Source organism: Notolepis coatsorum (assembly GCF_963971535.1).
Source record: "Notolepis coatsorum genome assembly, chromosome: 13".
In the NCBI taxonomy this organism is placed as follows: Eukaryota; Metazoa; Chordata; class Actinopteri; order Aulopiformes; family Paralepididae; genus Notolepis; species Notolepis coatsorum.
This window is the reverse complement of record NC_140177.1, coordinates 57,413,839-57,426,027: the sequence shown is the minus strand read 5'-3', so window position 1 is coordinate 57,426,027 and position 12,189 is coordinate 57,413,839.

The following is a 12,189-nucleotide window of genomic DNA, read 5'->3' as shown; positions in this document are numbered from 1 at the left end:
CTGGAAATGTACTAACATACGAAAGATAAAAATTCAAATAAAAGGTTGGACAATAATAGGGACATTGGAGAATCCCCATTGGGGATATCTACGTCGTTATAGGAGGGGCCCTCTCCAGGAGAGCCTTACCCCTCCAACCCGCCAACGGGGGTTAAACAGGGTTAAAAGAATTACCTGGGAAGTGCCAATTGTCATTAGTCTTCTTTTATATTATTTTCTTCTGAGTTATGTTAGAATAGCAGTTGCTTTAAATGTGCACATGGACAAATATGAAGGACAAGAATTCAAAATGTTTGACATGAAGAGAGGCTTGGAGAATCTCCTTTGGGGGATATCTCCGTCTCTGGGGGGGGGGGCTTCTCCAGTGGGAGGGCTGATCCCCCCCCAAACCGCCAATCGGGGAAAGAGTGCTAACCATATAACCATTTATGTTTTCATAAATGCGGTGATGTCGGTGACATGGGAGGTACAGAGGTGGGCAGGCTGGGTTCAGTGGGGGGGGGGGGGGGGGGTCGGGGGGAGGGGCCATCGTTCCGGCGGTTCGACCCGGGGGAGGGGGGGCCTTGCGTGTTGTGGGATTGGTGTGGGGGGGTGGGGTTTCCTGGGGCCCTCGGACGCCGTGGCCTGGGCAGTCTGGTCGCGGGGGGTCGGGGGATCATTGAGGCGTGGTGCTTTGGCCTTCTGCGGGTCTGGGCTTGGGGTCCTCGTGGGCCGGGGGCCTGGCGGGGGCGGGTGGGAGCTCTAGGTGCTCGACTCCATGCATGGTGGACCAGGATATGGGGGTGTTCTGTTTCTCGGGGAGGAGGGCGGGAGGGAGGGGTTTCTCTCAGGGGGATCAGAGCGGCTGGGCTTTGCCCGGTGGGGTCCTGTGTGTTGGGGGGTCGGTGGGCGTGGGGTGGGGCTCTCGTGACATGGGAAATAGCGGGCTTGGCTCGGTTGGAGTTAGTCCCCTATCCTTTCCTCTACTGGGCTGGCCCAATTGATTAAAGGGACCCGTGTCCGAGCGCGCATCGGCCTGGGATATGGGGGGCTCCTATGGGCTTAACTCAGGGGGGGGGGGGGGGGGGCGTAGTGGGAGGGGGACCATCGTTTCCGCGGTTTGGCCAGGGAGAGTGGGGTCTTGGATGTTGTGGGGTCGTCGGCCGTGGGGTGGGGTGCTGGGTGGCATGGGAGGTAGCGGGCTTGCCTCGGTGGGGGGGAGTACCACCCCTCGCCCCTCTACTGGGCCTGGCCCAATCAAATTCAAGGTACCCGTGTCGCTGAATACTCGGCCACTCGTGAGACGGCCCTGGGATGTGGAGGAGCCCTGTTTCTGTAAATGTAGATGGCGGGAGGGGGGGGGGCCCTCTCATGCAGGTCTGGGAGGCTGAGCGCGGCCGAATTCAAGGGGCCCAAGTGGATGTACGGTTGTGTTGTTGATGTCATTGTAGGTATGCTGTAAGTGTTGTTTGTCTATAAATGTTAATAAAAAAAGTTAAAAAAAAAAGAAAGCCATAAGGGTTTCATAAAACGTATCTAAAGAGTGCTAGAGTAATTCCACTATATAAGAAAGGTAATAAGTCAGTCAAGGGTAACTATAGACCAATTAGCATTTTAAGTATACTATCAAAAGTCATGGAAAAAATCATTCATGAACAGATCAATACATATTTAGTGAGTAACAATATCCTATTTGAGCATCAGTCAGGCTTTAGACAATCTCATTCCACTGAGACTTGTCTGGTGTATTTGACTGACTGCATCAGAAAGGAGATTGATGCAAAGAAATTCTATGGAATGATCATGTTGGACCTACAAAAGGCCTTTGATACGGTTGACCATAGTGTCCTTTTATTTAAATTGAAGGCGATTGTGTTTAGTGGGTCAGCGTTGAACTGGGTCACCTCATATCTATCAGGCAGGTCTCAGATGGTAGATGTAAACGGGACCTACTCCTCAGCCAAGGCGATCACCTGCGGGGTGCCTCAAGGGAGTGTCCTGGGGCCTCTCTTCTTTCTCATTTACATAAATGATATGAAGAATGCCTGTTCATCAGACCTTTTTCTTTATGCGGATGACTCAGCCATTCTGGTCTCCCATAAGGACTTGGTAGTAGTGGAGAGGACCCTTAGTGAGGAGCTATCAAATGTGCAGACATGGCTGTCCGATAACAAACTATCTCTTCATCTAGGAAAAACAGAGGCCATCCTGTTCGGATCAAAGAAACGGCTTGGTAAAGAAATTGAAATGAAGGTAAGAGTAGGTGAGAAGCAAATAACAAACAAGGATTCTGTAGTATATCTAGGCTGCATACTGGACAAACATCTTACAGGAGAGGCCATGGCTAAAAAAGCCCACACAAAAATCTGCCAGAAAACGAAATTCCTAGCTAGACAAGGGAAACTACTGGACCAGGCAACACTTAAAATGCTAGCGGGCGCATTAGTACAGAGTCACTTTGACTATGCTGCCACCCCCTGGTTTAGTGGCACTCCACAGGTCCTGAAAAACAAACTTCAGACAGCTCAAAACAAATTAATGAGAGTAGTCCTTAACACTTTGACTGCCATGAAACGTCTTTTCACGTCATTGCTGGCCATGCTCAAGTTGCCGGGGGACGCTGTACAGCGTCCTTATATCAATATTTCAAAAATCTGCGATCGGATTCATATGTCCACCAGCAGGACCCACTGAGCTCTCTGGCGGTTCAGGAGCGCCATCTGGTGGCCGATCGGCGCAATCGCCAAACAGGATGTTGAATAGAGGTTGTCATGACGACCGTAGTACTTCCGGGCGCTCGCTATAGTTCATGGGACTCTGGCTCGTCACGCTACACGGTGATCGATTGGCAATAACTCGATAAACAACATGATTTGGACGTATATACCATTATACAAGCTGGAGATGGACCGGGTAAAAATATATCCCATAATGATAAGATTTCTACTCGACGATGATCGCCCAACGGCGCGCGGAGACTGGGGTGAGTTTCAGCGTGTAACGTTACCGTATTCGATACTAACTGCTATTATCAACATTTGACCCACATTAGATGATTGGTATAACGCTGCCCACGGAATTATAAACGCCCCCTCGCCCATCCGGTCAACATCAGATGACGTGTAGTAACTTCTAGAAGTACGTCTAGTTGGAATTTTTTATATCGCGCTGATTGCCATCAAACTGTATTTCATCATCAATATAATGCATTTGGGGCTATATATCACGTTCTGGAGAAAGCTGCAGAAAGAGATGAAAACATACTTATACATTAGACCATACTTTACTATGAATATGTGAATGAAAAAGTTTAACGTTGCTACACAATGAACAATACATATAGGACTTTGAATGGGCCCTAATAATGGCAATGTAGCAATAGAATTTAAAAAGTTATAGCCCTGCAAAGAAGGGGACTTTCTCCATAGACAAATAGCGCTGGCAATCTATGGTATATCATGAATTTAACCTTAGGCAACCAAAGTGTTAAACTACCTCCACGCACTCACCTAGGGCCAACTTTCTTTAGGCAACTAAACTGGCTTCCGGTCAATAAAAGGGTAATTCACATCAAATTAGGTCTCACACACAAGATAGTTCAAAATACAGGTCCGAAATATCTATCTAATTATTTTAATCGATTCCGTGACAATCATTCATACTCCACTAGAAGGAGCAGTACGGATTTTATTCTGCCAAAATGTAACTCCCTAATGGGCACAAATACTTTTTTATATTCTGCAGCACTGGAGTGGAACAAGCTTCCAGTGGCCCTGAAAAACATCGAAGAGGGGGGAAGTTTTAGACGTGCCACAAAGAAATGGCTAGCCAGTGAAGTATAGAATAGCCATAGGAAGGAGAGGGTAGGGAGTGTTTTTTGTATGGGGTTGCTATTATGTTTTATTCTCTGTTTTTTATTATGATGATCTATGTTTTATTATGATGCTCTATGTTTTATTATGATGCTCTATGTTTTATTATGATGCTCTGTTTTAGTATGTTTTATTATGATGCTCTATGTTTTATGATGTCTGTCCATGTCCAAAATCAGGGACCATGATGGAAATAAGTGCTTGCACTTTCTCATGTTTTTATCCCTTGGATGCTGTATTTTACTCCACAATAAAAATCAATCAATCAATCAATCACTGAAGCTCCACAATGTTAGCTTTCAATATGTCAATGAGCTGAATAACAGGTGACCTGCCAACCCAGCTTGCATGCTGCCTGAGTCAGGTGATAGGCAGTACATTCAAGTAGAACAGGTAGCTAACAGTTGTGGACACTCACCTTAACACGACAAAATGGTAGACAAGGCATCTTGGCTGAGAAATGCAGGCTTAAATCTATATGTTGTTTAATTGATCTGTTCAGTTCTGTTCCAAAATACGCAATGATATTGAGATACCAGTTAGTCTTATGCTTCAAAACTGAAGATTCCGTTGAGGCATTCTGTTATGACATCATGACATTTCGTTATAGCATTATATTATGACATCATTATGACATCATGACATTCTGTCCTGACATTCTGTTCTGACAAGATTTTTTTTTATTAAAGGGTAAAAACTAAGGACTTGTATAGTCGACTTTGATTGGCCAAACAAAAAAAATATTTAATAAAAAAAAGCATTCCATTGCAAAAAAAATTACACAGAATTCATTTTTTTACGTTTTTTATTAAAGGAAAACGCCAACATTTTGAGAAATTAAAATAAAAGAGCTATAATGCTATAGACGTCGCTCTTTTATTTTGGAACCCCCAGACCGGAAGTCAAAATGTACCCTCGTTATTTGCTTGAGTGTCCGGTTGTTGGTAGCTACGTTAGCATGCAGCATATCAACACCAGCCATGGGAATACTGTTTTCTAAATTGGGGAGGCTTTTAAATCGTCACGGTAAGAGGATTTTAAGTCATGGTATCCATAAACTTCAATTGGTTCGGATCCTTTGAATGAAATGAGAATGTAAACAAACACGGCGTCACATTAGAAAGTAGCACTGAAATCACTGCGCCCAGAGAGGAGTGGTTCGGCAAAAAAATTATTAGAGTATATTTGCTTATAAAACGTAAATGTCGAATTCAATTATTTTTTATTTCTGTGTAAATGTGGTAAATACACAGGTCACAACATGTTTACAGGAACATTTTGGAGTTGTATTTGGAGTGTATTTCGTGACTGTAGGGCACTGTAGGGAACTTCAGGGTACAAGTCTGACCCACTTCCAGTGATGAAGCTAAGCTAAGCTAATGGAGCGGGCGTTTCCTAAGCCTAACGCACGCACAGAGACAATAAAGGTATGTATCTTCTTGTCTAACTCCAGGGAAGATGGCAAATAAGCTAATTTCCCAAAATGTTGGCGTTTTCCTTTAAATTAATTATCTTTTATAATTTATTTATGATTCCAGTTGGGCTCTGGGGGGGGGGGGGTGCTTAATGTCTGATTTAACCTAAATCAGACATAATCAGATACTAAGCACCCTCCACAGCCCAAATGGAATGACACAAAAAAAAATATATATATAAAAACGTTTATTTAAAAATGTTATGAATTATATGTTTGACCTATAATAGTATTAATAATAATAATCATAATAACAACAACAACAACAACAACAACAATAATAATAATAATAATAATAATAATAATAATAATAATAATAATAATAATAATAATAATAATAATAATAATAATAACAACAATAATATTACTTTACTACATAACTTTGAAAAGGAAATAAATATATAATTTCCATTTGTACAAATGCACTCAATAAACCAGATTCTGCCACACCTGTTTGTTATCATAACATAACCCATCGTTATATTCCTTTACAGATGTATTTGAAGAATAAATGCAGATCTGGTCAATCTTCTGTAGGTATGCGTGTGATGTGTGTCTTTTCCTTGCATTACATGTTTGGGGAGTGGTTATCATTCTGTGTAACACTGGATAAAGTAATAATACTGGATATTGGAATAACTTTTCATAACTTTGCCATTTAGAAGGATTTTATAATAAAACCGGATAATGTACCAACTTACCATAAATATGTTACACAGATAACACAGATAACGCAACAGCTTTTTTCTGTCTAATGTAATAACTTAATCAATATCACTGTACGTTTCTTTTCATTCAAAAAGTAAAAAAAAAAAAAAGTGTCACATTTTCCAACACATTCTGCAGACAGACTTGTAGAGGAAGAGACCTGTGGGTTACAGGGTTTATTGTTGTCCGAAGAGAGAGAGAATTAAGATTCGCCATCTGTCTCATTATGCAAAACACGCCCCTTTTAGTTTGATTGGATGTAGCCACGCCCCCTTTTTAAATGGACATCTGATTGGTCGAGATGTTTAAGGGGGCGGTACTTAGGGGTATGTCATACCTTATAAGGGCATATAGCAAAGTTTGATGGATTGTAACCACGCCTCTTTTTGAGATGATTTATGACCCCTAGGGCTTCTCTGATTGGTCGAGAGGTTTAAGGGGCGGGACATCCGGTTTAGGAGGCGGGACATCCGGTTTTGAGGGGAGGGACATCCGGTTTCGGGAGGGGAGGGACATCTGTTTTGTTTTTTTTAGATTCAAACGTTTTTTTTTATTTTCAAGGAAAACAAGGTTTTCACAATATGTATTTCTGTATTTCCAAAAGTCTTAAGAAAAATACAATATCTTCACAATAAGTATTCCAAGGTTTTCAGATTAAACATTTCACAATATGTTTTTGTGTATTCCAAAAGTCTTAAGAAAAATACAATATCTTCAGAAGGTATTTTGTGTGTGTGTGTATCTTCAGAATATAGTTTCACAACAATCTTAAGATTAAATGTGTGTGGTTTAAGTTACAGAATTAAGAATATATGTATATCTTCAGAATAAAATACATTTTGTGTATTCCAAATGCTAAATGTAAAATGTAAAATGTATTATTCTTCAGAAAGTGCATTTATTCCAAGTGGTGTTTGTGTGTTTTCTTCCAAGTGGTTGTTCAATACCCTCTCTGTCTGTTTGCTGTTGGTGTGTAGAAAGAATTCTCCCCATGCTCTGTTTGTCTCCACTCTGTAGGCTGTGTGTTCTCTCAAGTGTCTCTCAGCAGATTGAAATGAAACGCTGCAGGTTCTCTGAAAATTCTGATAGTGACAGCCCCCTTAGCTGTCATAGTAGTAGGGTGTTTAACGAGGGCGAATGGGGAAGCTCAAAACTAGAGTATTTAGCTTCTGTCAAAAGCAGATTTACGACCCTGCGACTTCCTCCTTTCTGCAGAAAAAAACCTCACAGTCCCCCCAAGGTGTGTGTGTGTGTGGCTATGCGTGTATGTGTGTGAGGGTGTCTGTTTTCATGGATAATCCCCCAATGCACAGTCTCTGGAGCGTAACAGTAAGAAGCATTTTGTATAAAAGTATTCTGTACTTCTGTATGACAACTATTAAAGAAACTTGAAACTTGAAACTTGAAACCTGAACATAGACTGGTTATCTAATACCTGCTCTATGAGAAGAAAGCTTAATGACATAGCCACGGTATGCAACCTGCCCCAATTACTTCATTAATGACAACAAATCATAGATAAAAAATATAGATCATATTTTTACTAATTCAGCAATTAGTAAATTGCCAATTGGATTCAGTGATCAAGAAAACTCACAGACCCTCAAGGTGTGGCTATGCGTGTATTTCTTTATTTCTTTATTTCAGATCCCCATTAGTCACTGCCTCAGCAGCGACTATTCTTCCTGGGGTCTGGATCCAAACATATAAAATTAAACAAGAATAATCAATAAACAACATAAAAAACAAAACAAATATCAATAAAACACCAATAAAATAATTAATAATAATAATAATTAAACCAATCAAAATCAGACATACAACCAAATATGTATGCCAAATTTTTCTAATATAGAACAATAACAAATATCAATAAAACAACAAATATCAATAAAACAACAAAGACATCTCTGAGAAAACTAAAACGTGCTCAAAAACAGCACAACATTCCATACACTCATACTCTAATACTCCTCATAACCACTAGACAAACACATTCCAAAACAACACATAACCCAACACAAGAACCCATTCATTAGACATAGATTAGACCCACCCAAAATCAATCTCTTTCAGCATTACAGCCACTCGTAGTCTCCTCTTGAATCCCACCTTACTGGTAATTGAAACCAAATATTGTGGAAGTTAGTTCTGGGTCTCGGTAGGGCGAACCGACCCCTCAAGGCTTGTCTAGTGCCATAGCCAAGACCATCACTAATAAGCACCAGCTGAAAAAAGAGGCACACAGGTTTATGTAAAGTATAAATATTTCTCATAAACAAAATAAGACTACACACTAGTCTCTCATTGACTCTCATTCACCAACATTGTCTTAAGTTTTCTCAACACTGTTTCTAATTGAGCTATGCAATACAAGTCTTGCAGCTCTATTTTAAGCTGTATTTTTTTTTAAGTCTTGTTTGGATACATTTGACCAGAATGCTGGACAGTAGTCCAGATGTGACAAAACTAGTGCTTGTAAGACTTGCTTGGTAGATGTGTCTGTTAAAAAATAGGTATCCCGTCTAATAATTGAAATACTTGCTCATTTTTGTTACAATATTGTTAATGTGAGTTGACCAAGAGAGTGTTTCATCTATTATAACTCCAAGCAATCTGGCCTCGTTAACTTGCTCAATATCTGCATCCTGCAAAGATATATTTAATCTGTGATTCTCTCTCTGAGCATGCTTTGAACAAATAATTATATAAAAAGTTATACGTGATAGTGTCCTGAAAATATAAAGTGTTGAAAAGATCCATCTATGTGGGTCTGTGTCTCTGTTCGAGGGGGTGTGTGTGTAGGGGCCCGGTTAGGTGTCAAAACACTGCATGGGGGTGTGAAAGTTTAGGGAACAAACAACCTCTGTATATTTGCTTTTATTACATGGCGTTTTCACATTCGCCGAAATGCTTGCTTGTGATTGGTCAATAGCCCCCTGACTGCGGTCATTATTTTTCAATAATCAAGCCCACTGACACACTGTTTCAGTGCAATTAGACACTGCCGTGCCGGCGATGACAGGGGGCGGAGCGACGAGCGGAGACAGAACACAGCGGAGCCAGAACACAGAGGCTGCCCGCGATAATAATAATCACTTTATTTGGGCTGACAGAGCCACAGAACAACTGCGATTTGTCAAATGAATTAGGTATATTGTTAGTAAGTTAGCCATGTAATAAGCGGGATAATGTATAGCGCTGCACTGACAGCGGAGCCAGAGGCTGCCCGCGATAATAATAATCACTTTATTTGGGCTGACAAAGCCACAGAACAACTGCGATTTGTCAAATGAATTAGGTATATTGTTAGTAAGTTAGCCATGTAATAAGCGGGATAATGTATAGCGCTGCACTGACAGCGGAGCCAGAGGCTGCCCGCGATAATAATAATCACTTTATTTGGGCTGACAGAGCCACAGAACAACTGCGATTTGTCAAATGAATTAGGTATATTGTTAGTAAGTTAGCCATGTAATAAGCGGGATAATGTATAGCGCTGCACTGACAGCGGAGCCAGAGGCTGCCCGCGATAATAATAATCACTTTATTTGGGCTGACAGAGCCACAGAACAACTGCGATTTGTCAAATGAATTAGGTATATTGTTAGTAAGTTAGCCATGTAATAAGCGGGATAATGTATAGCCTACTCGGTCATTGTCACAAAATAATTGACCTTCACTACGTTTAAAACACCTCGGCGCGGCGCCTCGGTATTTTAAACTCCGTGTCGGTCAATTATTTTGCGACAATGACCTCGTAGCCATACATTATCCCTTACGTAATACTATGCATTTTACTCTAAACAAAACTAATAAAGTCTGTATTTCAGCTAACTCTTTAAGTTTCAATAGTCTGGATTTAATAAATAATTCGATGGTATGTTCTCTTGAATCTACATTGTGAACTATTCTTACTGCTCTCTTCTGTAATATAAATAAGGGGTTTATGTTGCTTTCATACGGGTTACCCCACAGTAACTCAAATATGCTAGGATGAGTGAACAATATAATGTTCGCATAGAATTATAATCAAGCACATTCTTTGCCTTGTTCAAAACAAAAAACACTCTTGGCTACCTTATTTTTTATGTACATTATATGAGGTTTCCATGTCAATTTCACAGCCAACATAACACCCAAAATTTTTTAACTCAGATACTCTTTCAATATTAACTCTGTCAATACATAATGCAACATTGTCCTTCTTTCGATTAGTAAATATCATACATTTCGTTTTTCCAAATTTAGGGATAGCTTATTGTTATTAAACCATATCGTAAGTTTACACATTTCATTTACAATGTCATCTGCTAATTTTTTAAGGTATTTTCCTGAACTGAAGAAATTTGTATCGACAGCAAATAAAACAAATTGCAATATGTTTGACACTTCACATATATCATTAATATATAAAATAAAAAGTATGGGCCCCAGGACCGAACCTCGAGGGTCACCACATTCAATATTCATACATTCAGATGTGTAACCAGAGAGTTGTACATATTGTTGTCTATTTTCAAGATAGCTACTTAACCAGTTCATCGCCACCCCGCTCACACCGTATGTTTGTAATTTAGAAATTAAAATGTGATGATCTATCGCAGGGGTCGGCAACCCTAGGGACCATTTCCATAGGCACGCGGGGGGGGGGGGGGAGCATAAAAAATCAAAAATAAATAAAATTATTATTATTATTATTATTTTTTTTTACTTCGCTTTGAAATATTATAGTGAAATGTTTTGCACTGTTGTCGCATATCTCTTGTTGAAATCCTCCCACAGGTTCTTTTTTGTAAGTCGACTGTTCTGCACACCCCTATATTATGACAGCAATCAGCTGTTCCCATGTGCTCCGCTGTAGCCGGCCTCCCGCCGGCCTCCCGCAGCAGTCGCGCCAGGTAACACACAGTGCTGAGGACTCTGTGCAGTGTCATGATGGCAACCCGCGCTAAGAAATCAAAGCAAATTCGCACATTCCAGCCCTCGTGGACAGACGATTACGGGTTTGTGGACCGTCAGAAGGACCGTGCTATGTGTTCTTTCTGTTTGGAAAATGTAGTTTGCCAAACATCATCTGTGAAACGCCATTTCGAGACTAAGCATAAAACAAGTTTCAAGGATCAGGCGGATAAGGCATAATCCATTAAACGTGCCGTCGCCAGGTATGGGAAGCAAGCCAGCACCCTCAAAGTGTTCACAAGCGCTAAAAAACACGCAACTGAAGCAATTGCTATCGCATTGCTCATTGCATTGCAAAACGTGGAAAGCCATTCACGGATGGCGACGTATATTAAGGAGGCTTTTATCTGTACCTCATATGTTTTGTTTGAAGGCTTGCCAAATAAAGAGACAATAAAAGCAAGGATAAAAGATATCCCCACCATGTCAACGGAACGTTGCAATGGCTTTGCTGACGGTCTTCGGGTCAACATACCTCTGTGAGCAGATCTTTTCGCACATGAAGTACGTGCTTAACCCCTCTCGGAGTCGATTGACAACCGACCACTCCGAAGCATGTGTCCAGCTTAAAGTGACTAATTACACCCCCCAAATAACCGGAGCTCAGCCAGGCAAAACACTGACGCGACAGGTAGGCTGCTGTTTATTTTCCTATACATCGGTTTGCATGTTAACTTGAACTTGAACGTGCATATGCAGGGCTCTACGCATAATAGAGCATACGCACAATCGCGCATATATTATTATTATTATTACGCTGCATGTGTATGTGTAGGGCTAGGGGAGCTGTCCACTGTGCATGTGGTGCTGAACCTGTCTCTCTCTCTCTCCTCGTTAGATGAAGCTGTGTTCTGAGGTGTCCTGTGTTCTGAGCTTCTGAGCTGTGTCATGTGACAATAGTACACATATTTAATTGAAACCCTTTATTTGTTTATTATTTCAATTTAGCTGGAAATACATTGCTACATCATTCAGTAACATTTGCAGAGCCTTATAACAAAAACATTATTACGGTCACAATTGTGACCAGTGCTTAATCAACACATTTTATTGTTTATTTTTCTATTATTTCATTGAACATTGCACATGTTAAAAGCCATTTTTCTTACTCAAAATGTGAGTATTACCAAGTCAACTTGTGTTCTTAAAACAATGACAATAAACATAGTTTTATTAGGTTGAAATGATGTGGTT